A 26,685-nucleotide genomic window follows, 5' to 3' on the forward strand; every position below is an offset into this window, starting at 1 on the left:
AGGGAGTGAAGCCAGCTTGCTTCATTTGTTTGTTTGTTTCTTTTTTGAGACTATCACTCTATTGCCCAGGCTGGAGTGCAGTAGCGTAATCTCAGCTCACTGCAATCTCCTTCTCCTGGGTTCAAGCAATTCTCATGTCTCAACCTTCCGAGTAGCTGGCATTACAGGCTCATGCCACCACGCCTGGCTAATTTTTTGTATTTTTAGTAGAGATGGGGTTTCACCATGTTGGCCAGGCTGGCCTCAAACTCCCAGCCTCAGGTGATCCACCTGCCTCGGCCTCCCAAAGTGCTGGGATTACAGGCATGAGCCACCACGCCCAGCCCAACTTGCTTCTTTATTGCCATTTTGGAATCAGAAGTCTAGAATTCTTAGTTTCTGATGCTTACTCTGAACTCAGTGGTTCAACCATCTTGTTTTCCAGGGTGGAATTTTACTTTTTTTTTTTTTTTGAGCTGGAGCTTCACTCTTGTTGCCCAGGCTGGAGTGCAATGGCGTAACCTCAGCTTACTGCAACCTCTGTCTCCCAGGTTCAAGTGATTCTTCTGCCTCAGCCTCCTGAGTAGCTGGGATTACAGGCATGTGCCTCCATGCCTGGCTCATTTTTGTATTTTTAGTAGAGACGGGGTTTCTCCATGTTGGTCAGGCTGGTCTTGAACGGCCGACCTCAGGTGATCTGCTCGCCTCGGCCTCCCAAAGTGCTGGGATTACAGGCATGAGCCACTGCGCCCGGCTTTTTTTTTTTTTTTTTTTTTTGATGTTGCCCAGCCTGGATTGCAGTGGCACAATCTCAGCTCACTGCAACCTCTGCCTCCTGGTTCAAGTGATTCTCCTGCCTCAGCCTCCAAAGTAGCTGTTATTACAGGCACCCGCCACCACGCCTGGCTAATTTTTGTGTTTTTTTAGTAGAGATGAGATTTCACCATGTTGGCCAGGCTGATCTTGAACTCCTGACCTCAGGTGATCTGCCTGCCTCGGCCTCCCAAAGTGCTGAGATTACAGGAGTGAGCCACCGCACCCAGCAGGAATTTTACTTCTTATAGCTGAGCTGTTTACTTTGCACAGAACTTCCTTATGAAATAGGAAATAAGGAAAGTCCTTATTAAATAGCAGATGTTAAAGACATATTAACATCTAGTTGACTCTCTCTGATGAAAATAGAAAATAGAAAAATTGAAAAACATATTTTTAAAGCAACATATTTGAAGAAAAATGGGAACAACCATTCAGAATGATGTGTGCCAAAAATAAACGCAGGAGATTTCAGGATCTATGAAATCCATTTTCAGGTAAAGAAGCTTCATCTTTTGCCCCATGGGGCCAGCAGAGGCCCCACCCCTTTCCTCCCTTTGCCTTTGTGTGATGCCTTCTTCTAGACAAGGCTACCATGAACTCGGTTCCTGCTGTTTATACTCGAACAGCCCTTGACCCGCATTTGCCCTTGTATAAATGTAAGGGTGTTCACACCATGAGGTTAACCCTTAGCCTTACACTTCCCTAATGAAATCTCTGCATAAGCACATCAACCTTTCCAATCGGTTCTTTGACTACATAGCTTTCCAACAACCCTGGAATAGGTGGTGGTAAAGGCTCATCATTACATGGAACATGGAGAAGTTGAGGTTGATTTCACTCTTCAGTGAGGACTGAGCAGCCAGTATGTGCCCTGTTCCCTTGTGTGGGAGATATAAAGGAGGCGTCACACCTGGCAGGTCATGCTTCACACACCTGGTAGCTCTGGAGTGGGGGCCTGAACCAGGGCACCTCCCAGAAGTTCTCAGCTCTCCCTCTCTCACTGCATGGGAGGGAGATGTGCCTCATGTCTTTTTGTCAATGCTATGGGTACTTGACAGATGACACTGACCAGATAACTCAGGAAGAGGGCACCACTAGGCTGTGGATTCTTTTTGGTTTGCAGATTAGGTGGGAGATAATGGTGATAATAACTGGCATTCACTGAAGGCTTACTATGAACCAAGCCTTGTGCTAAGTTCTGTACTTGCAGTATCTCATTTAATTCTCAAAATAACCTATGAGGTAAGCACTATTTATATTTGAGCCCATTTTACATGTAAACCCATTTTACAGATGAGAACACTGTGGGTTACAGAGGTTGGTAACTATGTCTACGGTAAATGGCTCTCAAACTTTAGCATACAATGAAATTAGTGGCACAGCTTGTTAAAACAGTGTGTGGGACCTCACCCCCAGAGTGTGATTCCATAGTCTGGGGTGGGGATCCAGAATTTTCCTTTCCAGCAAGTTCCCAGGTTAGGCTGATGCTACTGGACCAAAGGCCACATTTTGAGGAATACTACCCTTGGCCATACAGCTGCGAAGTGTAGGGTCATGTTCGTTTTCCCCCTAAAATCTATGTTTTTTAAACCACTGCACATGTTGCCTCATTACAAACTTTTCTTTGTAGATTCCCCCAAACCCTGTCCTTGGTGGGAGATGAACTGGGTGAAGCATGCAGCCAGCCTCCCTCTCTTCACTCTAATCATACCTGTAGCTTTCTCTCCTCCTGGGAAGACTTGCCCCAGCCACCCAGCTCTTTTTCTGTATGGCTGTGTGCTATGGTCTGAATGTGTCCGCCTCAGATTCATATGTTAAAACCTCATCTCCAATCTCCTGGTGGTATTAGGAGGTGGGGCTTGGGAGGTGATTAGGGATAAGAGTGTAGCCATCCCAGAGAGCTGCCTTGCCTCTTCTACCATGGAGGACATAATGAGAAGGTGCCATCTGTGAACCAGGAAGTGTGCTCTCACCAGGCACAGAGTCTGCTGGCAACTTGATCTTGGACTTCCAGCCTCCAGAACTGTAAGAAACAAATTTCTGTTGTTTGTAGGCCACCCAATCTGTGATACTTGGTTATAGCAGACAGGACAGACTAAGACACTCTGTTACCCTGTCAGGAATGTCTTCCTAATGACACCATTCTACCATCTCCTCTGTCCTTGATTCTCAGGGGGCATCCTGCTCCTACCCAGTGGATGGAAGGAGCCTACAGGAGTAATTTGATAGTTTGGCTTCAAGGCCATGTGGCTGCTGGTCTTGAGATGATCCTGGGGCTCTTTTGTGCCACTGAATCTGACCTTGTGGCTTCATGCTCCAGATCACATGATGACTGAGGCTCTTGCTTGTGGGTCCCTGACATCAACAGCCAGACCTCTTTTGTACTGACCTCCTGCTCACTGGTATTGACAGGTCTCTTCCTGCTTGACCAGCACTCTGCTTATGCTGGCACAGGAGCTGTCCTGAATACGTTCAGAGTGACTGTGGGCATTCTTTCCTCTGGGGTGCATGTCTAAGGTCATACTCGCATTCTTGGAGGTGGGCTTCCCTTCACCTTCAACCACTACTGTGTCTCCTTGATGATAAGCTACAGGAAAAGAAGAGTAGGGTAACTTTAACTGCACTAATATTTAGTGGTGATCCCGGCACCCCTCCCCTGACAGAGCAAAGTCTTGGGGCTGAACTGAAGAGGTAGTGTGACCCTGTTTTATAGCAGAAAGAACATGCAGGCATTACATGAATACTGAGACCCAGACACCACATGCAGCAGCTCAGGTGCCTAGTGAGGCTCCCACTGCAAAAGGCCACTGTTTCATCTTTAATAAAGCAAACATTAGATAAAGCACATTAGAAAGCCAAGTGACTCATTTCTATTTCTGGCCTTCAGACATCAGTGACCGTGGTGACCTCAGGCTGTGGACAGGAAGGATGGTTGAGGGGTTGGCAGCGGTAGGATGGGCCCCAAACCCTCTGCAGGAGACCCTGAACAACTTTGGAAAGACTTCTGACCATTTTTGCCTTGAATGATGACGCACCAGGGCCCTCTGGTCCTTGCCCTCGTTCAGATCTGACTCCTGTGCTCTCGTCTCCGTGAGCTTACCTGTGAGTACCCCTCTTTCCCACTCTCCCAGCAGAACTAGTGGCTCTCCCCTTTGGAATCCCACAGGACTTGGTTCCTCTGCATCTCAGGAGTTTCTTACATTGTCTTATCTGTGGTTGTTCTGCCCGCACCCGACCCCTAGGCCCTAGAGGGCAGGGACCCATTCCCAGTGCTATGCAAAGCCTGACAGTGATGACTAAAAAGCTACAGGCTGTCACGTAACATTGGGGGCTGCTAGCCCCACCTGAGACCCCACTGGGTTGCCAGAGCCTAGGTATTCGATCCCTGGTTTTCTAGATTTGTCCTGAAATTCAAAGCTCAAGCTACTGTAGCCAAATGGCCACAGTGGGCAGGGAGGAGGCCGGCAGGGGAGGGTAGGTGGGGTGCAGGAGCTCTGCAGAACTGTGCTGGGACCAGAGGACTGTTCCTGACTTGAGCCAGGCTCTGGAAAGCGGAATTCGGTCAGAAGGGAAGGGAGGTATTGGTGGGAGGGGTGCCCAAAGGACCAGCAGTTAGAGGAAAGAGGCCCATCTGGAAGCCCATCTGGGCTGGACCCACCCACCCACCCTTTGGAATGCATTTATGCTAATTGGATACCATGTCTTAAAGTAGATTTAGAGGTTCATAATGTTTTTATTAAAAGAAAAGAAAAAAAAGAAACCATGTCAAATAGGTTTGGGATCTGATGGGCTTTAGGGTGGGAAAGTCAGAAGGCCTGGGGTACCTGATGGAGAGGAAGCAAAGGTGAAATTTGTGGTTTCTTAGGCCAGTAACCTATCTTCTCTAGACTGCAGTTTCCTCTCTAGACACAGCTTTGGTGTTAGGTCTGAGTTTATCCACCAGTTCTTCACAGGCCACTGGGGCCCCTAATGAGGCTCCTGGGGGGCTCTTTCCGGGACATCTGAGCAGGCTCTGGAGTCAGGAGGACCCTGCCAGGTTGTAGCTTGTGTGTCTTTGGGAATGTTGTGCAACCTCACTGAAACTCAGTTTTTCTTACCGTTAAAAAGGGTGTCATGTGCCGGGTGTGGTGGCTCAGGCCTGTAATCCCAGCATTTTGGGAGGCCGAGGCGGGTGGATCACGAGGTCAGGAGTTAGAGACCAGCCTGATCAACATGGTGAAACCGCGTCTCTACTAAAAATACAAAAAAAATTAGCCGGGGGTGGTGGTGCGCACCTGTAACCCCAGCTACTCAGGAGGCTGAGGCAGGAGAATCGCTTGAACATGCGGGGCGGAGGTTGTAGTGAGCTGAGATCACGCCATTGCACTCCAGCTTGGGTGACAAGAGTGAAACTCTGTCTCAAAAAAACAAAACAAAACAAAACAGTTTATTAAGAAAGTAAAGGAATAAAGAATGGCTACTCCTTAGGCAGATCAGTGGCTTGGGCTGCTGGTTGAGCATTTTTATGGTTATTTCTTGATTATATGCTAAACTAGGGGTGGATTATTCATTTATTCATGAGTTTTCTGGGAAAGGGGTGGGGAATTCCCAAAACTGAGGGTTCCTCCCCATTTTAGACCATACAGGGTAACTTCCTACATGGCCATGGCATTTGTAAACTGTCACGGGGCTGGTGGGGGTGTCTTTTGGCAGCTAATGCATTATAATTAGCGTATAAGCAGTGAGGACAACTAGAGGTCACTCTCATTGCTATCTTGGTTTTGGTTGGTTTTGGCTGGCTTCTTTTTTTTTTTTTTTGAGATGGAGTTTTGCTTGTGTCACCCAGGCTGGAGTGCAATGGCACGATCTTGGCCCACTGCAACCTCTGCCTTCTGGGTTCAAGCGATTCTCCCGCCCCAGCCACCCGAGTACCTGGGATTACAGGTGTGCACCACCATGCCCGGCTAATTTTTGTATTTTTAGTAGAGATACGGTTTCACCATGTTGGCCAGGCTGATCTCAAACTCCTGACCTCAGGTGATCCATCCGCCTCGGCCTCCCAGAGTACTGGGATTAGAGGTGTGAGCCACTGCGCCTGGCCTGGCTGGCTTCTTTAGTGCATCCCGTTTTATCAGCAAGGTCTTTGTGACCTGTATCTTGTGCTGAACTTCTATGTCATTCTGTCACTAAGAATGCCTTAACCTCCTGGGAATGCACCCCAGTAGGTCCCAGCCTTATTTTACCCAGCCCCTATTCAAGATGGAATTGCTCTGTTTCAAACACCTCTGATAATACCTCACAGGTTGTTAAGATAATTACGTGGGAAAGTACCTGAGGATGTGCACCACCAGGACTGGTCTAGGAGTTCTTGGACCTGGCCTCCCTTCATTCCTTTCCTCTAGCTCCAGGGAGTTGGTGGTTATGGAGCTACTCTGTGACTCTCTGGCAAAGTTTCTGGGCTCAGAGCCTCAATCCCCAAGCACTGTGGCCTCTCAGAGCCTTTGGCTTGGTGCTTCCAGTCCCCAGTACTCTCCCTGGGGCTCTGGAGTAGGAGGCTGAATGCCAGGCCAGAGACCCCTTTGAGTCCTCATGGCTGGCATCTCCAGGCTGGGGAAGATGGAGAGGGTGCTTGTTCCACGATCTTTGCAGAGTGGAAACTGGCTCAAGTCCCACACCCTGACTCAGCCACCCAATGTCTCCTGCTTCAAGGTTTCATTCTTTCTGGATGCCATTACCTGTCAGGAAAGGGGACAGGGATTGGCTGTAGGTACTTCAAGCTTAAGCCTTGCATTGATTCACATAGGGCCTTAGCTTGCCAGAAAAAAAAGGGCCCTGCTTAGAGGTGAATGTACAGGTGTTAAAGATGACACATTGACTCCCTGCACAATTCTGCCAACCCTAGCCCTGATTGTCTTCACTTGTCTACACACAGAGGCTAGGTTGTCAGTCCTGACCCAACTGAAACCAGTGATTCTTGACAGTAGAGAAGATCTTTTCTCTGGCAGGGCATATATTCCAATAGAGCTTCATAAATAGGAAAATCCACCAAGAGTACAATTGTAAGAGGTGGAGAAAAGCCCACAGTTAGAGGATAAACTTGAAGGGGCCAACAAGAGAGATTTGTGCCAACAGCAGACATAGCTGTCTAGACACAATTAACAAAGAATTTGGGCTCCAAGCACTTATCAGAGACTCTCCCATGGCACTGCTCATTAAGTTTTATACATGGTAGTTGCTGACCGAATGACAGCACAAAAGACACAGACAGAAGGAAGGAAAAACACTGGGAGGAAGTGCTTGTGGAGGGAGACAGGCCTGTGTACAGCCTAGACTGCGGGACAGGTGGGAAGCATCACAAACAGAAGGCATGGCAGGAAGCCCATTTATGCTGAACACGCACAAAGTCAGTGTCCCAGTCTTTGCGTGTCCCATGGCTATACCAACACATCCCAGGGTTGTCTGGCTTTTGAGTTTTCCCTGTGGCATGACACTCCTAATTCATGTTTAGGTTGTGGCCGACTCTGACTCACAGCTTTTCTTCTATTATTCTTGTACTCAGCCACTTGAGCACCAACCTACACTTGTGGGATATGACTTTCTAGCTCTATTTTTAGAAGAGCAACATCATTCTGAGAATGGAGGGGTCATCTTGCAGTTTCTTCTCCCCATAGTTGTCATGGTCAATCTTTTACATGAAAATTAGATGTCACTTCTGTGTTCAAACCCACTGCTCAGAGTAACAGCTAAGTCCTCTTCGTGACTCAAAGCCTAACCCTCTCTGAGTTAGTTCCTATCCCTCTCTTTCAGCCTATTTACTCCAGGTACACTAAGCCTCCTTGCTGTCCCTCGAACTATGCCAAACACTCTCCTACCTCCTGCTTCTGCCTTGGTTTTTCCCACTGCCTGGAACATTCTTCACTCTCACTTATTTAAGCCTCTGCTCACTTGTCAACTCTTGAGAGAGGCCATCCTGATACGGGCCAGAGAAAAAAATCACTCACATCCTGCACTCCCTGTCCCCCTCACCTTGTTGTATTTTTCTTCAGAGCACTTCTGAGCACCTGCCATTTTTATGTCTACTTGTTTATTACCTGCCTCTCCCACAAGAATATAAGCACCATGAAGGCATTTTTTTTTAACTCACTGCTGTATCAATACCACCTAGAGTAGTGCCTAGCACACAGGTGGTGGTGAATAAATATTTGCTGGATTAATTAATGTCATGAAGACGTTTAAAACACCCACAATCCTCTGTGCTCACAAGACAGCTCTTGGAGGGGCATCCCTGGTAATTCACCTGTGCTTGCTTACCCACAAGAATATCTGCAGGAGCAGGGAACTTCAGCCAGTGCCCAGGTGTGTTCTGTAATCAGAGGCAGGGCCAGGAGAGTGCAGTGTAGGGAGGGAGAGAGTCAGGAGGGAAGGTGGCTACCCCCGGGTTCCATGTGTTTGCCAACTGGGAGGATTGACAGTCCTGACACGGGCAGAGCCATCTCCATGCTTCTCTCCTGCATCACAAGGGACCGCCTCAGACCCTGCCTCTCACAAACTCTCACAAGAGGAGGCTGCGTCTTGTCTGCCTCCAGCTCCCGGGCCCCTGCCACCCCCTGAGGATGACTTCTGGAAGTTCCTCAGCTCATCACCCTCTTTGCAGGCATCCTCTTCACCTCTCAGCAGTGGCAACTGCTGCTCTCCAGGACCTTCTTCCTGAGCTTCTTTTCCCTTCAGTGTGGGGACACTCCTAATTTGCCTCTTCAGTCTTTGACTTCTCCCTTTTGGCTTCCTTTTCTTCCTCCCCTCCCTAAAATGGAAGGATTTCTGTGTCAGTCAGAGTCCAAGCAGGAAAACGATTCCATGCAAGGCATTTCTTACAGAAGGGATGTATTCAGGGAATTGACTACTCCAGTGTTGGAGGGTTGGAAGGGCAAATGGAGATGCTGCAGTGACCAGATATGGTAACTACAGGAGTTCCTTCTCAGGGCTGGAGGGACAGAAGAGAAGAAGTGGGGCCACCAGAGCCTCCAGGCTCAGCCTTGCCTGGCCCATGTTCAGACCACAGAATGAGGATGCATTGTGATGGGGTTGAGCCTCTGGGGCGCTGGTATCTCCAGGAGGTGCAGTTCACCTGCTGCCAGGAGTGTCTGAAGAATTGGGAGCTAGCACGGGCAACCTATTGCCCATAGGCCAAATCCAGCTGCCACCTGTTTCTCCATGGCCCATGAGCTAAGAATGTTCTTCACATTTTGGCCAGGCACGGGGCTCACGCCTGTAATCCCAGCACTTTGGGAGGCCGAGGTGGGTGGATGGTCTGAGGTCAGGAATTCGAGACCGGTCTGGCCAACGTGGCAAAATCCTGTTTCTACTAAAAATACAAAAAAAAAAAAAAAAAAAAAATTAGCCAGTCATGGTGGTGCACACTTGTAGTCCCAGCTACTTGGGAAGCTGAGGCAGGAGTGTTGCTTGAACCCGGGAGGCAGAGGTTGCAGTGAGACGAGATTGCGCCACTGCACTCCAGACTGGGTGACAGAGCAAGAGTTCATCTCAAAAAACAAGCAAACAAAAAAAGAATATTCTTCATATTTTAAAAATGGCTGAAAATAAAACCGAAAAGGAAGATATATCTCATGGCACATGAAAATTATAAAACACTCAAACTCCAGTGTCCATGAATAAAGTTTTATTGCAATGCGGTCATCCTTATTCATTTATATATTGTTTATGTCTGCTCTTGCCGTACAATGGCAGAGTTGAGGAGTTATAACAGAGACCATATGGCCTGCAAAGCTTAAATTACTTAATATCCAGCTCTTTACAGAAAAAGTTTGCCAAGCCCTAGGCTAGAGTCCTCCTGGAGGGACATTGACAGGAGCTGGAAACAGGAGGAAAACCCTTCTCTCACCCTATGTCCTTCAGCCACGTCTCAGTGCCTCTTAGTAGCAGAATTGAATAGGAAGCCAGCTGGCAAGAGAGAGTCTGGGAAAGGCTGTTGGCAGTCCCTTGGCCCTCACACCACAGGGGAGGGTGGCATGGGCCAAAGAGGCAACAGGCAAACAGCACAACTTGCAAGTATCTTATACTGGCCTTTTCCTCTTCTGTCTCTGCCCTCCCTCCCTTAGTAATCCTATCCACAGCCATGGCTTCTATCACATCTCTGTAGACAATGCACACATCCATGGCTCCATGCTTGACTTCTGTTATCAGTCTTGCATTTCTAACTGCCTTCTTGACAACTCCATTTAGAAGGCTTCCCTTCATCTCAAAGTCACCATGTCAATAGGTAGAATTCATATTTTCTATCAAGCTTGTTTCTTCTCCTCTGTTACCTATTTCTGTTGGCAATGCCACCATTGTCCCTGGCTTCATGTTTGGATCCTCTCTGTCTCTTTTCTCTCATGTCAAAGCATTTAGAAAGACCAGATCTTTCTCTGTAAGACTTCGCAACTATTCTCTACGTTCCCTTCCCAGCACCATCACCTGGGGTTGTGCCACCATTACCTCTTGCCTAGATTATAGATATGACCTCATAATGGGTATTACCCCACACAAGTTTCATTCCAATTCCTCTCACACATAGTTGCCAGATTAATCTTCTGAATCATCAGATTCAAAGTCCTTTTGGTTTCCCTTTGTTTATGCATTAGCCAGAAATTCAAAATTTTATATAGTTCTGTATTAGTTCATTTTCACGCTGCTGATAAAACATACCCAAGACTGGGTGACTTATAAAGAAAAAGAGGTTTAATGGACTCACAGTTCCATATGGCTGGGGAGGCCTCACAATCATGGCAGAAGACCAAGGAAGAGCAAAGGGACTTCTTACATGGTGGCAGGCAAGAGAGAGAGAGCCATGCAAAAGGGGAAGCCCCTTATGAAAACATCAGATCTCGTGAGACTTATTCACTATCATGAGAACAGTATGGGGACATAGCCAAACCATATCATTCTACTCCTGTGGTTTTGCAAGGTACAAAGTCCCTCCTGGCTGCTTTTATGGGCTGGTGTTGAGTGTCTGCGGCTTTTCCAGGTGCATGGTGCAAGCTGTTGGTGGATCTACCATTCTAGGTTCTGGAGGATGGTGCTCCACTAGGCAGTGCCCCAGTGGGGACTTTGTGTGGGGGCTTCAACCCTACATTTCCAGGCCCCGACTGCTGTGTATGGAAATGTCTGGATGTCCAGGCAGAAGTTTGCTGCAGGGGCAGGGCCCTCATGGAGAGCCTCTGCTAGGGCAGTGCAGAAGGGAGATGTGGGGAGCTACAATTCAGGATGAGTTTTGGGTGGGAACACAGCCAAACCATATCAAGTCCCAGTGACTACAGTTTGGTTTTCCAAATTTGTTTCCTATTTCTTTCTTTCCTATCCTCTTCCTTTCCAATACTTTCATACAGCCTCTTGTTCCTTCAGGTTCTGTGCACTTTATTTATACTCTCCCCTCTGCCAGAAATGTTTTTGGTACTTTTTAGGATTAGGTTAAGTTATGAGTGAGACAAAACCCAGTGTAAGGGGCCCATTGAGGTTGCACCAGAGCCCCTGTGACCCGTTTAATCATCTCCCACAGCTTCTGCACATCAAGAGAAGCAGGGGCAGCCTTTATCTGAACTAGGTAAAAGCCTAGTTCCATTGTCTGAAATCTGGGCAAACTGTGAGGTGTAGTTTACACTCCAGAACTGACCTTTGGGACCAGGCTAAGGCTGGGGCTTTGCTGAAACATTCCCTTACTTGTCCTCCTCCCTTCCCTGTCTTACTTTCCACACTCCCTTACTGGTTTCTCCTGGGAGCATTTTTTTAATTTTTATTTTTGAGACAAGGTCTCACTTTGCCACTAAGGCTGGAGTGCAGTGGCATAATCATAGCTCACTGTAACCTCAAACTACTATGCTCAAAGGAACTTCCTGCCTCAGCCTCCTGAGTAGCTGGGACTACAGGCACACATGACCTGATCAGCTAATTTTTAAATTTTTTGTAGAGACAGGGGTCTCACTATATTACTCAGGTTGGTCTGAAACTTCTGGCCTCAAGCAATCCTCCTGTCTTGGTCTCCCAAAGTTCTGGGATTATAGATAGGAGCCATTGCTCCCTGCTGGGAGCATCTGTTTAATAAACTACTTGCACATAAAGCCTTGTCTTAGGATCTGCTGTGGTAACCCAACCTAGGACACTTGTAACAGTGGCTTAAACAAGATTGTAGCGGGCCTCATATCGTGCCTTCATGATCAGACTGCCTCAACATTGTAGTCCACATCCTCAACATGTGCCTTCTGAGGCCAAAGATAGCTGCTTTGTCTCCAGTCATCAGAGTCATGTTCTAGACAGCAGGAGGGAGACAAAGAAAGGAGGTGGGCATGCTCCTTCCACTTGAGAACACCTCATGGAAGTTTCATCCCTGACTTCTCTATAACCTTTTATGCAGAACATGGTCAGGTAGCCGTGCCTGGCTGCAAGGGCGGCTGGGAAATATAGCCTTTATTCTCAGTGGTCAATTGCACAGCTAACCTTTTGGAATATGATTACTGTGGAAGAAGAGGAAACGGACATTAGGAGACAACTCGTAGTTTCAGTTACATGCTCCTTCTCATCTCTGCCTGTCCAGAGTCTTCCAAACCCAGTGCAAATGCCACTTTCACCTCAAATCCTTCCTTGAGCTACTAGTTAAAAGTTCTCACTCCCTCATGGCACTTTGTGTGCCCTTTCCTTGTGGCACCGCAGTTTTTCTACCTGGCTTGTAGTTACTTAAATATGCCTTCCCCACAGGACTGTAGACATCTTTAGAGTAGAGGGCAAGCTTCAGTGAATTTCTGAGTTGAAAATTGAAATACTACAATCCCATACTCTGGAGAGTGTGGTTTTGGAGCCCGACCAATCTGGTTCAAAGGCAAGCTTTATCTTTAAACCAGTTATACAACATTCATTTGCTTATTCTACAAATATTTATTGGTGCTTCCCCTCTGTTGGGCACTATTACAGGTGCTGGAAACTTGGTGGAGAACAATACAAATAAGCACCCCACTCCCATGAAGGTCATAAAGGATGAGGGCTAAGAGCACAGATTCGGCCAGGCGCGGTGGCTCATGCCTGTAATCCCAGCACTTTGGGAGGCCAAGGTGGGCAGATCACCTGAGATCATGAATTCGAGACCAGCCTGGCCAATGTGGTGAAACCCTGTCTCTACTAAAAGTACAAAAATTAGCTGGGCGTGGTAGCACACGCCTGTAATCCCAGCTACTCAGTAGGCTGAGGCAGGAGAATTGCTTGAACCCGGCAGGTGGAGGTTGCAGTGAGCCAAGATCACACAACTGCACTCCAGCTTGGACGATAAGAGCGAGACTCCGTCTCAAAAAAAAAAAAAAAAAAAAAAAGAGCACAGACTCCATAGCCAGACTGCCTGGGCTTGCATCCCAGCTTCACGACTTACAAGCTGTGTGACCACAGATAAGTTACCTTGCCTCTCTGTTGCTCAGTTTTATCTTCTGAAACACAGAGATGTTCAGAGTGCAACTTTTCAGGATAGTGGTGGAGACTAAATGAGTTTACACATATAAAGTACTTAGAACAGTGCCTGGCACAAAATAAGGACTACGTAAGTGTTAGTTATTAGTATAAGCTTGCAGAGCTTACATTCTAGTAGGTGAGGAAATAACCTAAACAAACAAACAAAAAATATTAGGCAGGTGATAAGTGCCATGAAGAAAATAAAAGAGAAAGGTGGGAGAGAGCGCTGCTGAGGATCTGTCTCATACCAGGTGGCCAGGGAATGTCTCTATGAGGGTTGACATTTAACAGCAATGAAGTGTTTGTGGGAAGAGCTTTCAAGGGCCAGCAGATACAGGGGCTGTGAAGGCAGGCCTGACCTGGCCGGCTGGAGGCTGGAGCACGCAGGTGGAGGGGAAAGTGCAGTAGGTGGTCTGGGAAGAGCTTGGGGCCAGACACCGTGGGGGCTCTGTAAGTTGGGGAAATAATTTGGATTTGATTCTTAGTACAATGGCAAGCCACTGCAGAGTTTTAAGCAGCGGAGACTGATGTTTAAAATGCTAATGCTGTCTGCAGGTGGAAAGAGAATAGCTTGTGAGAGTGTACGAGTGGAATGAAGGGGTCAGATGAGAGAGCGCGGCGGAGATGGAGAGAAGCGGAGAACTTGATGCATATTTTGGAGGCAAAATCAACAAGATTGGCTGATGGATTAGAAGCAGAAGGTAAGGTGAAGAGAAAACTCAAGGGACACTCAAATTTTTGGCTAGAACACTTTTCGGAGATGGGGAGATATGGAGAGAGAGGTGGGTGGGAATCTAGAATTCTACTTTGGTTACATTCAGTTGGGCAAATCACTTCAGCTCTCTAGGCTTCAGTTTCCTTATCTAGAGTAAGAAAATAATAATAATAATGTCCTCTTCTGTGGACAGAAGAGCACTGTGGTTAAGGGAAGAGAAGCCTGGGCTGAAATCTCAACTCTGCGTTTACTAGCTATGTGACCATGTGCCAATTACATTATCTCTCTGTGTCTCAGTTTCCTCATCTGTAAAATCAGAACAATCCTAGTACCTATCTCAAATGGTTGTTATGAAGAGTAAAAGATTTAATATTTACAAAGTGCCTAAAATAGTTTCTGGCACATGGTAAAGCTACAGTAGAATCATAGATATATAAAAACAAATAGGGTAGGCTGGGTGTGGTGGCTCATGCCTGTAATCCCAGCACCTTCAGAGGCTGAGGTGGGAGATTGCATGAGGCCAGGAATTCGAGATTAGCTTGGGCAACGTAGCAAGACCCTGTCTCTACAAAAACTTAAAAAATTAGCCAGTTGTGGTGGTGCACGCCCATAGTCCTAGCTACTTGGGAGGCTGAGGCAGAATTGCTTGAACCCAGGAGTTCGAGGTTGCACTGAGCTATGATCATGCCATTGCACTCTAGCCTGGGTGACAGAGCGAGACCTCATCTCAAAATGCAAACAAAAACAAATAGGGTAGAATTGAACCTTATAGTAGATAAGTGGCTCACCTCCACAAGCTAATCATTAACCATTGTTAAATGAAAGAAAGAAACACTTGTCCCCTCTGGAATATACTAGAGAGATCTGCCCAATTCCACATAATCTCTTCCAGAAAATGGAAGAGGAGGGAATATTTCCCAATTCATTTTATAAAACTTGTTTTATGCTGATATTAAAACCAAATAAAGACAGTACAAAAAAAGAAAAAGGAAAGCTACAGTCCTATATCCCTCATAAATGTAGATGCAGAAACCCTTAACAAAATATTAGCAAATAGAATTCAGCAGTTTATAAAAAGCAGTATATAACATGACCAATCATGCAAGTCTCATTCAATATTCAAAAATCAGTCCATGCAATTTACCATACTAACAGGCTATTTTTTCTTCTAAATGTTTTATAGTTTTATGTTTCACCTTTAAGTCTGTGTTCCGTTTTGAGTTAGCTTCTGTGTAATGTGTGAGGTTTATGGGGAGGCTGACTTAATCAACACTCCTGATACTGGAACCCAGGAGGGAGTAAAGGGAGAGGGAAGGCAGGAAGGAGCACAGGGGGTGGAGGAGAGTCCTGGGGATGTTCTGTGTTTTATATTGTGAAATGAACACCTTACCAATTCCTAGAAAAATAAAATAACGTATGACTTGGCAACAGTTTGTTGAATCAATAGCTAGGATTTACAGACAGAATATATCCTCAGGAAAGAAGGGGATGGGGGGAAAGGCTCCTGAAGGTCCTTGGCGTGCAGCCTTGGAGGACATACCATCAATCTTTCCATGAATTAACCTCTAGTTTCCAGGAGCCTGAGCTGTACTCACCTGGTGAGGGCTTGGGGGTGGATAGGAATTGACAGACCCTTGTTTATGTATAGTGTCCCAGAGGAAGAAGCTGGAGCTCTTTGCCTGATGACAGGGGATGATGGGAAGTGGGTGGCTGTGTGGGAGTGCTCTCTGGGTCATTTTCCTCAGGGCAGGGTGATGGGGATCTGGGGGAAGCTCTGTCCGGGGGCTTGGCTATTTGTCCTGCTCTGCATGGGAATGCCCAGCCAGTACCGGATGCCCCTAGGGCAATCTCGAACCTTCTGCTCTGCCCCTCTGTTGCCAAGTGGGCAACTCAGACCTGGGAGGTTAAGGGTGGGAAGGCGTTATAGGGGAGAGGGTCATTTGGGTTCAGGAAGGTGGGCAGGTACAGGTTAGGAAACAGATTAAAGGCTTAGTGAAAATGGGAGGCCCTCAAAATGAGTCCCTGGGAGTTTGGGAGTGATGGCGCCAGATTCCCTTCTCTCATCTTTTGTAGGGCAACAGACTGCCTCATCTTGCCATCCTATACCACCCAGGGGGTGTGAGAGCCAGGGTGGGACATACAGGTGATACAAATAATTTGATGAGTGATTGTGTCATTGAAAAGTGGCAGCCCCCAGGATTTCTTTCACTGACTTTCTATCCAGCAGGCCTTCAGTGATGTCAGTGTATAAGGTTTTATGATCTCTCAGCCTTTGTGTGGGCTTCTCCAGCTAACGCGATACAATAACTTACCCTGGCCTTCTCCCAGCTCTGGCATGGGGTGGCCAGAAGTATTTGGGGCCAGACATGTAACATATGGGAAAGGAAAGGAGAAAGGGCTAGCTGCGGTGGCTCACGCCTGTAATCCCAGCACTTTGAGAGGCTGAGGTGGGTGGATCACATGAGGTTAGGAGTTCGAAACCAGCCTGGCCAACATGGTGAAACCCCATCTCCACTAAAAATAAAAAATTAGTCTGGTGTGGTGGCAGACACCTGTAATCCCAGCTACTCAGGAGGCTGAGACAGGAAAATCGCTTAAACCTGGGAAGCAGAGGTTGCAGTGAGCTGAGATTGTGCCACTGCACTCCAGCCTGGGCAACAGAGAAAAACTCCGTCTCAAAAATAAAAAATAAAAAAATAAAAAAGAGGAGAGAGAGAGTTATCTATCATCCTATCACTGCTTGCTATGTTCCAGGTATGCTGCTAGGTGCTTCACAGGTACAAACCACTGCAAGTCATTGGAAGATCTCATTGGAAGAATCAGGCAGTTGTCAAGTTCATGATGGCAGATACAAATTTTTCACAATTCTTAGTTTCGCTGGAAAGTTCAAATTTTATTACTGGCAGCAAATATTGTCAACTAATTTTCTTGAAGTGAGATTCTCTTTGCATTTCTAAGAAAGTGCCTGCAAAATACTCAGACCTGAATAATCATAGTTTGTCATTCTTTCCACTAAAAATCGTGTTTCATAAAAAATGTACACAGTTCAGCTATCTTGCATGGTTGCACGAGTACTGTTTCTTGAGATACCATTGTTCTTTAGCATGCAGCAGAAACGCTTAATGTATACTTTCCATTTCTTCACAAAGATTGTTGAAAAGACATGTTCTCTTGAATCAAGATTTAAGAAAATAACTGGAAGTGAAACTGGCTTTTCCCCCTCATTGCAAGTGTGTGGCATTAGGGAATAGAATGACGACTGGGACAGTTTGGTGCCACTGCTTTGATTTGTGCTAAATGCCAGCAGTTTTACCCACCGTTGCTTTTGTGTCATCGAAGAAAATATCAAAACTGTTGTTCTAGAAAAAACCATGAAAATAAAAAAAGTCAGCACTGAAAATTTTACCACCCTTTGTGTGTGTGTGTGTGTGTGTGTGTGTGTGTGTGTTTTTTGCCAAGTATTCCCATAAAAGAAAATGATTAGTTGGTGCTGACACTGGATGAATACAAGAAAACAGCAAGTCTCCATGTGTGAGGCAAAAGTGCAATTATTTAGACAGGAGGTTAACTCAGTCTTCATGTTTGCAGCTACATGTTTAATTTGACGAGTGATTGTGTTGTTGAAAAGTGGCAGCCCCTAGGATTTCTTTCACTGATTTTTAACCAGCAGGCTTTCAGTGATGTCAATGTGTAAGGCTTTATTATCTCTCAGCCTTTGTGTGGGCTTCTCCAGCTAATGCAATACAATAACTTACCCTATGAGAAGCTTCAGTAACTTTTTCATGGCCAGTTTGAAAAGCTAACAATTTTTGGATTTTAAAGAGCTCACCATATCTACATTTAAAATGCTTAATTCGTTTTTCTCTAAACTCTAAATGATTGGTCTCAAAGTGATGCTGCAACTAACTATTAAGAGTAAACAATTAAGTTTAGTAACAGTATTGCTAAAATACTCTTCAAGATATTCTGTTGAATAAGACATAATAAGTTGAATTATTACTATACATATAGATGAGGGAAATATAGATTTCATTATTTTTTGGTTTTTATTTAGTTTTTCACAGTTTCTTCAGAGTATATCCCTCCCTTCCGCTAGTCAGACAACTCCCTGATATGCCAATTTCATCTTTACAAACTTTATTATTTATTTATTTATTTATTTAATTTTTAAATTAAATTGATATAAAAAATAAATAGAAGTGGGGTCTTGCTGTGTTGCCCAGGCCAGTCTTGAACACCTGGTCTCAAGCAATCCTCCCACCTTGGCCTCCCAAAGTGCTGGGATTACAGGTATAAGCAACTCCAGCTGGCCTAATTTCATTTTTTGTTTCAGTATTTTTATACTGGGACGGTGCACCTGTGGGTTGAGAAAGCAAATCTAATCAATCCATCTTACGCCAATGATAAATCCTTGACTATAAGAATAAACATATTGTAAAGAAATGGTCTAATAACAATTTTGGTTAAAATTACACAATTCATTAGGGTTTTAAAAACACTTAAAAATGTTATTACGAAACAAGACAAAGTGTATTGTTTCTTGTGTTTTCAGATAGATGTAAGAAAAACTTCAGAATTTCAAAATAAAAATTTATTAGATAATAGTATTGCAATTATAGCAGGTATAACTGAAGACAGCTAGGAAGATCACGGTAAGAACACAAGAAGAAACTGAGTTGTCTCCAAACAAGCATATTTGTATACCCTAAATCTACTTCTTTAGAAAAATTTGGAAAACAATGTATACATATGCATTTCATTAGCTGTCAGAGCAGCGGTGTCATCACTTGCCAAGCAGCCTCTGGAAAACTCCACTGTATGTTTGTGAGAGAGTAAGGGTGTAAAAGGCAAATAATGTCCTACTTCTATTATGAAAGTAATTTTGACCTCTTGGAACCCTACAAAGGGTTCCCCAAGGGGTTCCCTAACCACACATTGATAACTGTTAAACAAGGGTAATATTTATTCTGTGGAATGTTAGGCAGCTTTACAAAGCAATGAGATAGATATATATTGCCATGCAAAAAGTTGTACAACAATGCAACAGTGTTTACAATATGATACACACGCACACAAAGAACAAGCCTACATATTCTATGCTTACATATATATGTATTTAAATGCATAGAAAAGCTCTAGAAGAACACACTACTAACCGTGCTTACTTTTCGGAAGAGTACAGGGATCTGGTGGCTTAATGTTGGAGAACTTTTGCTTTATCTATATTTTGTAAATGGTTACAAGGAGAATGTACTCATTATTACTGGTGTCATTTAAATCTATTTTATAAAGGATATTTTGTCTTCACTTTTCTTCTGGATGATGTACAAAATTTATACAATTTTGATATTTTTTTCAGATCAATTAATTGTTACTGTTCTCTGGAAAATCCTTACTAGGGCAAAGGAGTATGATTGCTAGATAAAATACAGAATACCTAGTTAAGTTGGAATTGCAAATAAAACACAAATCAGTTTTTTTTCAATGTAAGTATGTCCTATGCAATATTTGGGACATACTTATATAAAAAGGTTATTTGTTGTGTACATGAAATTCAAATTTAACCTGACATCCTGTATTTTGATTTGCAAGTCTGGCAACCTTATAAAGGGCACATAGGGAGGTGGCCCTTTAGTGCCAAGATGTGGAGTAGAACCCAGATCCATTGGCAACTTACTGATGTTAACCGAAGTGTGTTGTATGCCACCTTTGACAGTCAGAGCTCACTAGAGGATAAGGAAGCTCTGACAGGAGGATAAGGAAGAATAAGGAAGGAGGATAAAGAGGATAAGGAAGCTCTGACAGGAGGATACTGGGGGCAAAGTCATGCAGGCAAGCCAACTTTTCTCCTGATAAATGCCTCTATGGCTGGTCAAGTTAGTGAGATACTATGATAATGGGAGTGGGGACTGAGTTGGAGGGAGGTTGTAAAATGTTGCAACTGGCATTTGGGCTTCATGTTTAAAAATGAACAAGTCTTGCACAAAATGTAGACCTTGGAGTTGCGCTTGCATAACTCTCCTGTAGCCACCATAAGGTTGGTAATATTTCCTGTGTTTCTGGACTCTAATAAGGCCCCTATCTTTCTACATTACCCCATGGCTATCAAAGGCTGCGGCTACTAAGGGGGATTTCCTTAAGATGGTAAAAGGTTATTGCAAGAACTTTCTTTTCCACCTTACTTTCTTCCCCTCAAGGGGATGTACATATACCACTTCCTCCATTTCTTGTTTTTCCACACTGTTTTTTCTTATAAAATTTCACCCTAGTCAATACTTCCTCAAATGTATAAACACTTAGTTTTTTTCCTTAGGGTTTTTTCTTCTTTTCTCAGTTTTTTACCTCTTTTCTCTCTTTCAGATTTTGCCATAGAGAAATCTCTTGCTTTTTAATCTCTCCAATTTGTGAACCAACCAACCAGTCTACCAACCAGCCAACCAATCAACTACTCAACCAGTCAACTAACTCCTCCCGGAGACAAAGATTGGAGAATGCTTGAATCTGGTACAAAGACTAAAGCAAAGTAATACTGTATCATGTACAGACCTCAACTCTGTGAAGACAGTCCCTCATGCTGTAGGAAGTCAGCCTTGAATATCTAGGCTTAGGGGAGGCTGAGAAAGGTCACCACTGGAGAAGTAAGCGGTTGGGGCAGGTCAGGATCCAGGGCTCTCAATTCTTATGGAGAGATTTTGCTTTTTTAAAACGTCAGACCTGCTGGTGTTTGCACTCAGTTTTCTTTCTTATAAAAATCAACTCTATTGAGATGTACTGCCCAATCAAGATATAGAACATTTGCATCACCCTAGAAAACTTCATTGTGCCCCAAATCACATCACTGATGTGATTTCTAGCACTATAGCTGAGTATTGTCTATCCTAGAACTTTATGTAAATTGTCCTTTTCTTTTGACTTTATGTAGTTTTTTTCTCATGTGGAAGAAAAAGAATTATTGTAGTTTTATGGTTTTTAAAAAATATTCAAATCGGATTCATCTGACATTTATTTTGGTGTAGTGTGTGAAAGGCACAGATCTAATCTCATTTATTTTCTCCCAGAGAGCTACCTGGTTGTTTCAACATCATTTATTGACAAATGTATCTTTTTTCTCACTGGTTTAAATGCCACCTTTATCATACATTAAATTCCCAAGTGTGCTCAGGTATATTTCTGGACCCTCCGTTCTTTTCCTTTGATGTGTTTATTCATGTCTCAATACAATACTCTTTTAATTATGGTTGGTTTATTTTTAAAATGTCTCATATTTTAGAATTTTCTGCTCTATCTCTTCAATGGGTTACCTCTCACCAAGGTTCCCATATTAGTTATCTATTGCTGCATAACAAATTATCCTGAAACTCAGCAGCTTGAAAATGTGTTATCTCACACTTTCTGAGAGTCAGGAACCTGAGAGCACTGTAGCTGGGTAGTTCTGGCTTAGGATCTCTCATGAGGTTGTGGCTATGCTGTCAGCAGGGCTGCAGTTGTCTCAAGACTTGACTGGGGCTGAGAGATTCCCTTCCAGGCTCACTCACATGATTGAGCAAACATGCCTTAGTTCCTCACTGGTCTCAGTTCCTCGCTGGTTGTTGGCTGGAGGACTCAGGTCTTTGCCATATGGGTTTGCAATAGTGAGGCTCCCAATATGGCAGCCAGAGTGCTGAGAGAGAGAGAGAGGAGAGAGAGAGCAAGCCTAAGACAGAACACTCTGTTTTTTACATCCTAACCTCGGAAGTGATGGACCATTACCTCTGGCAACTCTGGTGTGGTGTGAGAAACTTACGTGGGTGCGAGTACCAGTGGGCAGGGATCATAGTGGCCATCTAGAGGCTGGCTCCCACAGTTCCAATCCTGGCTGTCTTCTCTTTTCACTTTATTCACGCTCCTAGGAGCTCTCTTCCATTTGATGAGGCTGCTTCTACCTATGACCAATAATCCCCAAATAATTCTCCTTATCGCTAACTCAGTCTTGAACTCCGGAACTATTTATCCAGTTGCAGGGATACCTCCTCTGAAATATTCCATAGTGATATCCATGCCTTTAATTATGCTTTCCTGGGGTACCGTCTGAACCTTAGACCTACTTCTATTTTGACACGTATCCCTGGGTTGCATTTATCTGATTCCTCCATTAGACTATAAGCTGATTTTTATTTATTTCTGTAAGCTTATTGAGGGTAGGGACTATGTTTTCATTATTTTTTTGTGTTTGCAGTACTTGGTGACTAGCATGAAGTGGGGTCTGGAGCCTGCTTGAGTTTGGGGCTGGGGATTCATGGGTCCATCTGTTTCCATTGTGTGACAGCATCTTTGGAGACAGCCAGACTGCCAAGAATGGGTCCTCAAACTGTGCTTTGTACTTTTTTTTCTTCTTTTCCTTTCCCTCTTACTCCTCCCAGTCTCAAGATGTAACTTTGAGACAAACTGCATATATGTTACCTTTCATCTCGAAATAACAATCTCAGAGTGTGCTGTGAACCTCCACTCCCTTTCTTTCCCATGCTATGCTCCCACGCCTTATGTACATTTATTTACTTAAATGCTTGTTAAGCACAAACCATGCTCTCTTATCTGCAATATATTTCCTTAGAAGCTTTGTTGCAGTAGGTAGTCAGGCAGACAAGAGCAGGGCAGGAGAGAGCTCCCCACCCCACACCAGGAATACCAGTTGTTACGCTGTTTCTCTAAAACAATAATTGGTCACAGCTGATGCCAGGGAAAGGCCATCTCCCAATATATAGAAACACCTGAAGCTGGTGATCAGCAGCTTCCAGATAAGATCTCAGGAGTTGGGTGAGTGGGCTCAAGCATGCACATCAAGAGGTAAAATGGCTGAGTTTAACTGGTATATGACCACCTTCTAGGAATACTTGACTGGTAAGGGAAGAATGCTTAAAGTGAGCATGCGTACAACTCCAGTAAACACACTACACCCTGTCAGGTGCTGGCAGGCCATTGCACATGCAGAATGCCAGTATGTAAGAACTCAAGTCCAAGGTCAGACCTGGCACTCGATCTCTCAAGTTACTTGCTTGGCCCTCTTTCTAGCATACTTTACTTCCTTTCGTTCCTGCTCTAAAGCTTTTTAATAGCCTTTCACACCTGCTCCAACACTTGCCTGGGTCTCTCACTCTGCCTTATGTCCTTCAGTTGAAGTTTTTCTCCTGAGGAAGCAAGAATTGAAGTTGCTGCAGACCTGTATGGACTCACTGCTGCTGACGTACTTTGGTGCCATGTGGCTCGGATACATTCCCTGGTGGTAAGAGATCTCTACCTCTCACCTTCTTCAGCTCGAGGTGTTCAACCCCTGTACGCACTTTCCTTCTCTCTTTTCACTCTCCTGCCTACTAACCAACCCTCAGAATGATTCCTGTCAGCCACAGAGGCTCTGCTACCCCCGGCTGATCTCTCAGTTCACCCTGACCGGTGGGTTGAGGGGGTAGGAAGGACCTTGGAGTCTGCATTGAGTAGCTCTGAGGCAGTAATGGTTCTCCTAGAGAGGAAGCTTACAAGAGTAGCAGGGCTAAAGCCTAAAACCATGCAATACCTGGGGTTTCCTCTGCTTTTTCAACTAAAATCCACTCTTTTCCAAAATCTTCACTGTCTATTCTCCTGTTTTCCCTGTGTGTATTCTGAAATGGCCTTGCACACCCACTGACTGTCTGCCTCAGGGGCAAGTCTGCCTCTTCTCTGGTTTCACTTCACATGCTGTGTGACTGTCTTCTCTGCCTTAAAACTCACACTCCCTGTTATTTGTGTGCCCACAGCTCTTGATGCATCTGCTTAGCAGCAAAGACATGGGCTCCATTTGTGATTATCCTGAGATTTATACTTGTATACTTGTTTTTACTCTACCAGTGCAGAAGACCTCCAACCTTTCCCCTGTCTACTGGCTCACTGCTGGGACAGACATTAATTGGAACTCTGGCTCTGCCAGCTTCTTATGACTTACAATATGCTCTTCACTCCTTTTACACCCCAGGGCCAAGTTTTCTGGTGGCATTTGAAGCAGTTTGTCTGCCTGCATAGGACCTCACTCTGCCTTTTTTTTTTGAGTTAGGACTCCTTTGGGAAGAGGGAAATTCTTCCTTTGTCATTTGCAAGTTCTTACCCCAAGCTCCAAGTCCTGTGGAGGTTACTCGTTTATGTCAAGAGGGCAAATAAATGTTGCCCTCTCAAATCCAAGGGCTGGTATTTTTTGTGAGCATAAGAAGGTTTTCCTTGAGTATTCCTCTTGCTTCCTTCCACGTTCTCCAGTAGCCTCCATTTCTCTAATCACTTCCACACCCTTGTCAATGTGCATCAAGACCTTCAAGGTCATATTCAAAGGGAGGGAAGTCCACCCCCTTGCGGCAGGACAAGACAGGCTTCTCATCCACTTAAAGAACATGGGAAATGGGAATCTGAGAAAAGAGACAATCATTTTATTGCTCTGAGCGAGCATCACTATAAGGTCATGGAGACAAGGATACAGGCCAGCCCAAGGCTGCAGGATCAAGAGACCCATAGGACAGAGCTGAAGGCTGGTCCCAAGCTAACAGATAACCATTAGAACAGAGACCAAGGCAAGGTTAGAGGTACACAGTAATATCAGTTCATTCTGGAACCCCAAGGATGAACAGGGGGCCCCCTGTTCACTCCAGCATTTCCTTTGTTCTCAAGTGGGTAACTGTGACGAGATGGAACCAAAGTTAAAGGTACACAGTAAGACCAATTCATTCCAGAACCCTAAGGACAAATGGGGGACACCCTATTCAGGATAATAGGAAAGTAAGAAGGGGCAGCATCTTTTTCCTTTTTCCTCCTCTGTTCTGTCTTCACAGATGGGTAATTGTGTCTCCAGACCACAGGACATGCCCCTGGGATTCATCCTCCAAAACTGGAAAAAGTTTGATTCCCCTAAACCTTAAAACAAACAAACAAAAAAACCCCTAGTTTTTGTTTATAATATTGTTTGGCCTAAAAATAAACTGGGAGAAAATACAAAAGTCAGCCTTGGAACTTAGTGCCTTTATGCAGGAAATCCTCAAATTAGCCTCCTTGGTCTTTTATAACTGAGAGCAGAATAAGGAGGGCAGGGCTAGGGAGAAAGAGAAATGCAGGTACTAGAGGCAGGCTGAACTATTAGCTGCTTTGCAAGCCCACCAGTCCCCTCCAGGTTGCCCTAAGGACACTCCTCCAGATAAGTGCCATTGGTGCTGAAAGACAGGTCACTGGAAGGCAAACTTCCCCAATGAGAAAATTGGGAAAAAGGCCCACATGGCTTGCCCTGTCTTCCACAAGCTTGGCCACTGGAGATGGGACTGTCCTGAAGGCTGAAGGGCCCCTGGGACAGAATCCCAACCTCTTATGGCCCTGAGCTGAAGGGGCTCTCCACTCCAGCTGGCTTCCAAATCAGACATTGTCACCAACAGGACAAAGCCAAGGGCAACTCTGGAGGTGGCAAGTAAAATTTAAAGTTTCCCTTTTGGGTTTAAGAGCTGCCTACTCTGTGCTAATCTCCTTCTCTAAGCAACTCTCCTCCAAATCCTGTTGGGATCCACACCCCTTTATATCACTTAAGGGACTAATTACCATTCTCTCACCAGTCCCTGGTAATGTCTAGATACCCCACACCTCCTTGGGGCAAAAATATGCTTTCCAAGATGGATGCCTACTTAATATTTAGCCTATCTTTGAATTCATCTTTCCCTCTGATAGCCCTATTTCTCCCAAAAAGCTACCTAAATCTTTAACCTAAACATTTCTACCTCAGGGGTTTAGAAATAGCCCATTCTTACTCGAACAAGCCCTAGCAAAAAAATCTAACTGAGCAATCTCTTGAGAGGGATAACTTCTACAGTATGTAGACAATCTCTTTATCTGCTCTCACTTCATGGGACTTGCGCAGCAACATGCAGTACAATGCTTAACTTTCTAACAGAAGGAAAATTACTTTGTTAATTCAAAGGCTATAGAGATAAAGAGGTATTTTTGGTGAGGAAGGTTATAAATAAAAGAGATTTTATATGAGAAAAGTTCTTGTATGGTAAATTCTTGTCCTAAAGTAAAATGACTGGTTGTTTAGAAAGAGAGATGTTTAGGACAAGTCAGAAAGTCCAAGAATGTTGTAGATGGTTTGTGTAAGTTGTAAAAAGATTCGTGAAAGGGAATTTATGAAAGAAATGTTATACAATTTTAAAGGTTAGTAGGTCTACTAAATGCTTTAAGGTCATAAGCAACTACTATGACTCTTAACTGTGCAACTTGCCTGCTTTAAAGCTATTAAATTCTAGGTAAGGTCCTGGGACATGCAGAGTTAGTCACTCCCCCTAGCTATGCTGGAAAGTCAAACCTTATCTGCAGTTCTGTCTGGTGTTCTAGGCTCCAAACCTAGTACATAATTAGAATAGCTTACTTACTGTGATTTTCACCAAAAGTAAAAGTTGCTAAGAGTTAACAATGTAACATGTCTAGAAAAGCAGTTTTACAGGCAAGGCGTATAAGGAAAATAGAATGTGCTTTTCTAAAACCTTATAAGAAGGCATGGTAATGTAGACATTTTTGCTTCGTTTAGAGGGTTAAATAATGGTTTTAAGTTAGATAGAATATAGTTGAAGATTTGAGCAAGTTGTAGGAGGTCTGTGAAAGACTAATCTTGTAAAAGAAATTCTGCATGTGAACATATTAGCTAAAATTAAAGGAGCATTATTAAGTTTATCCATAAATTG

The 26,685-nt window shown here is 44.5% G+C and overlaps 1 long non-coding RNA gene across 1 annotated transcript in view; it reads left to right on the forward strand.

The window, feature by feature from the left end:
• Positions 1-26,685, forward strand: part of LOC100977394 (uncharacterized) — a 44,592-nt gene that overhangs the window by 13,561 nt on the left and 4,346 nt on the right. Inside the window, exons 2-4 of the long non-coding RNA XR_008620819.1 lie at positions 13,816-13,961; positions 20,336-20,479; positions 23,126-23,234. This is a non-coding gene — a long non-coding RNA (uncharacterized LOC100977394). The remainder of the gene's footprint in view (positions 1-13,815; positions 13,962-20,335; positions 20,480-23,125; positions 23,235-26,685) is intronic.

The sequence above is a fragment of the Pan paniscus genome, chromosome 15, assembly GCF_029289425.2.
Source record: "Pan paniscus chromosome 15, NHGRI_mPanPan1-v2.0_pri, whole genome shotgun sequence".
NCBI classification, from domain to species: domain Eukaryota; kingdom Metazoa; phylum Chordata; class Mammalia; order Primates; family Hominidae; genus Pan; species Pan paniscus.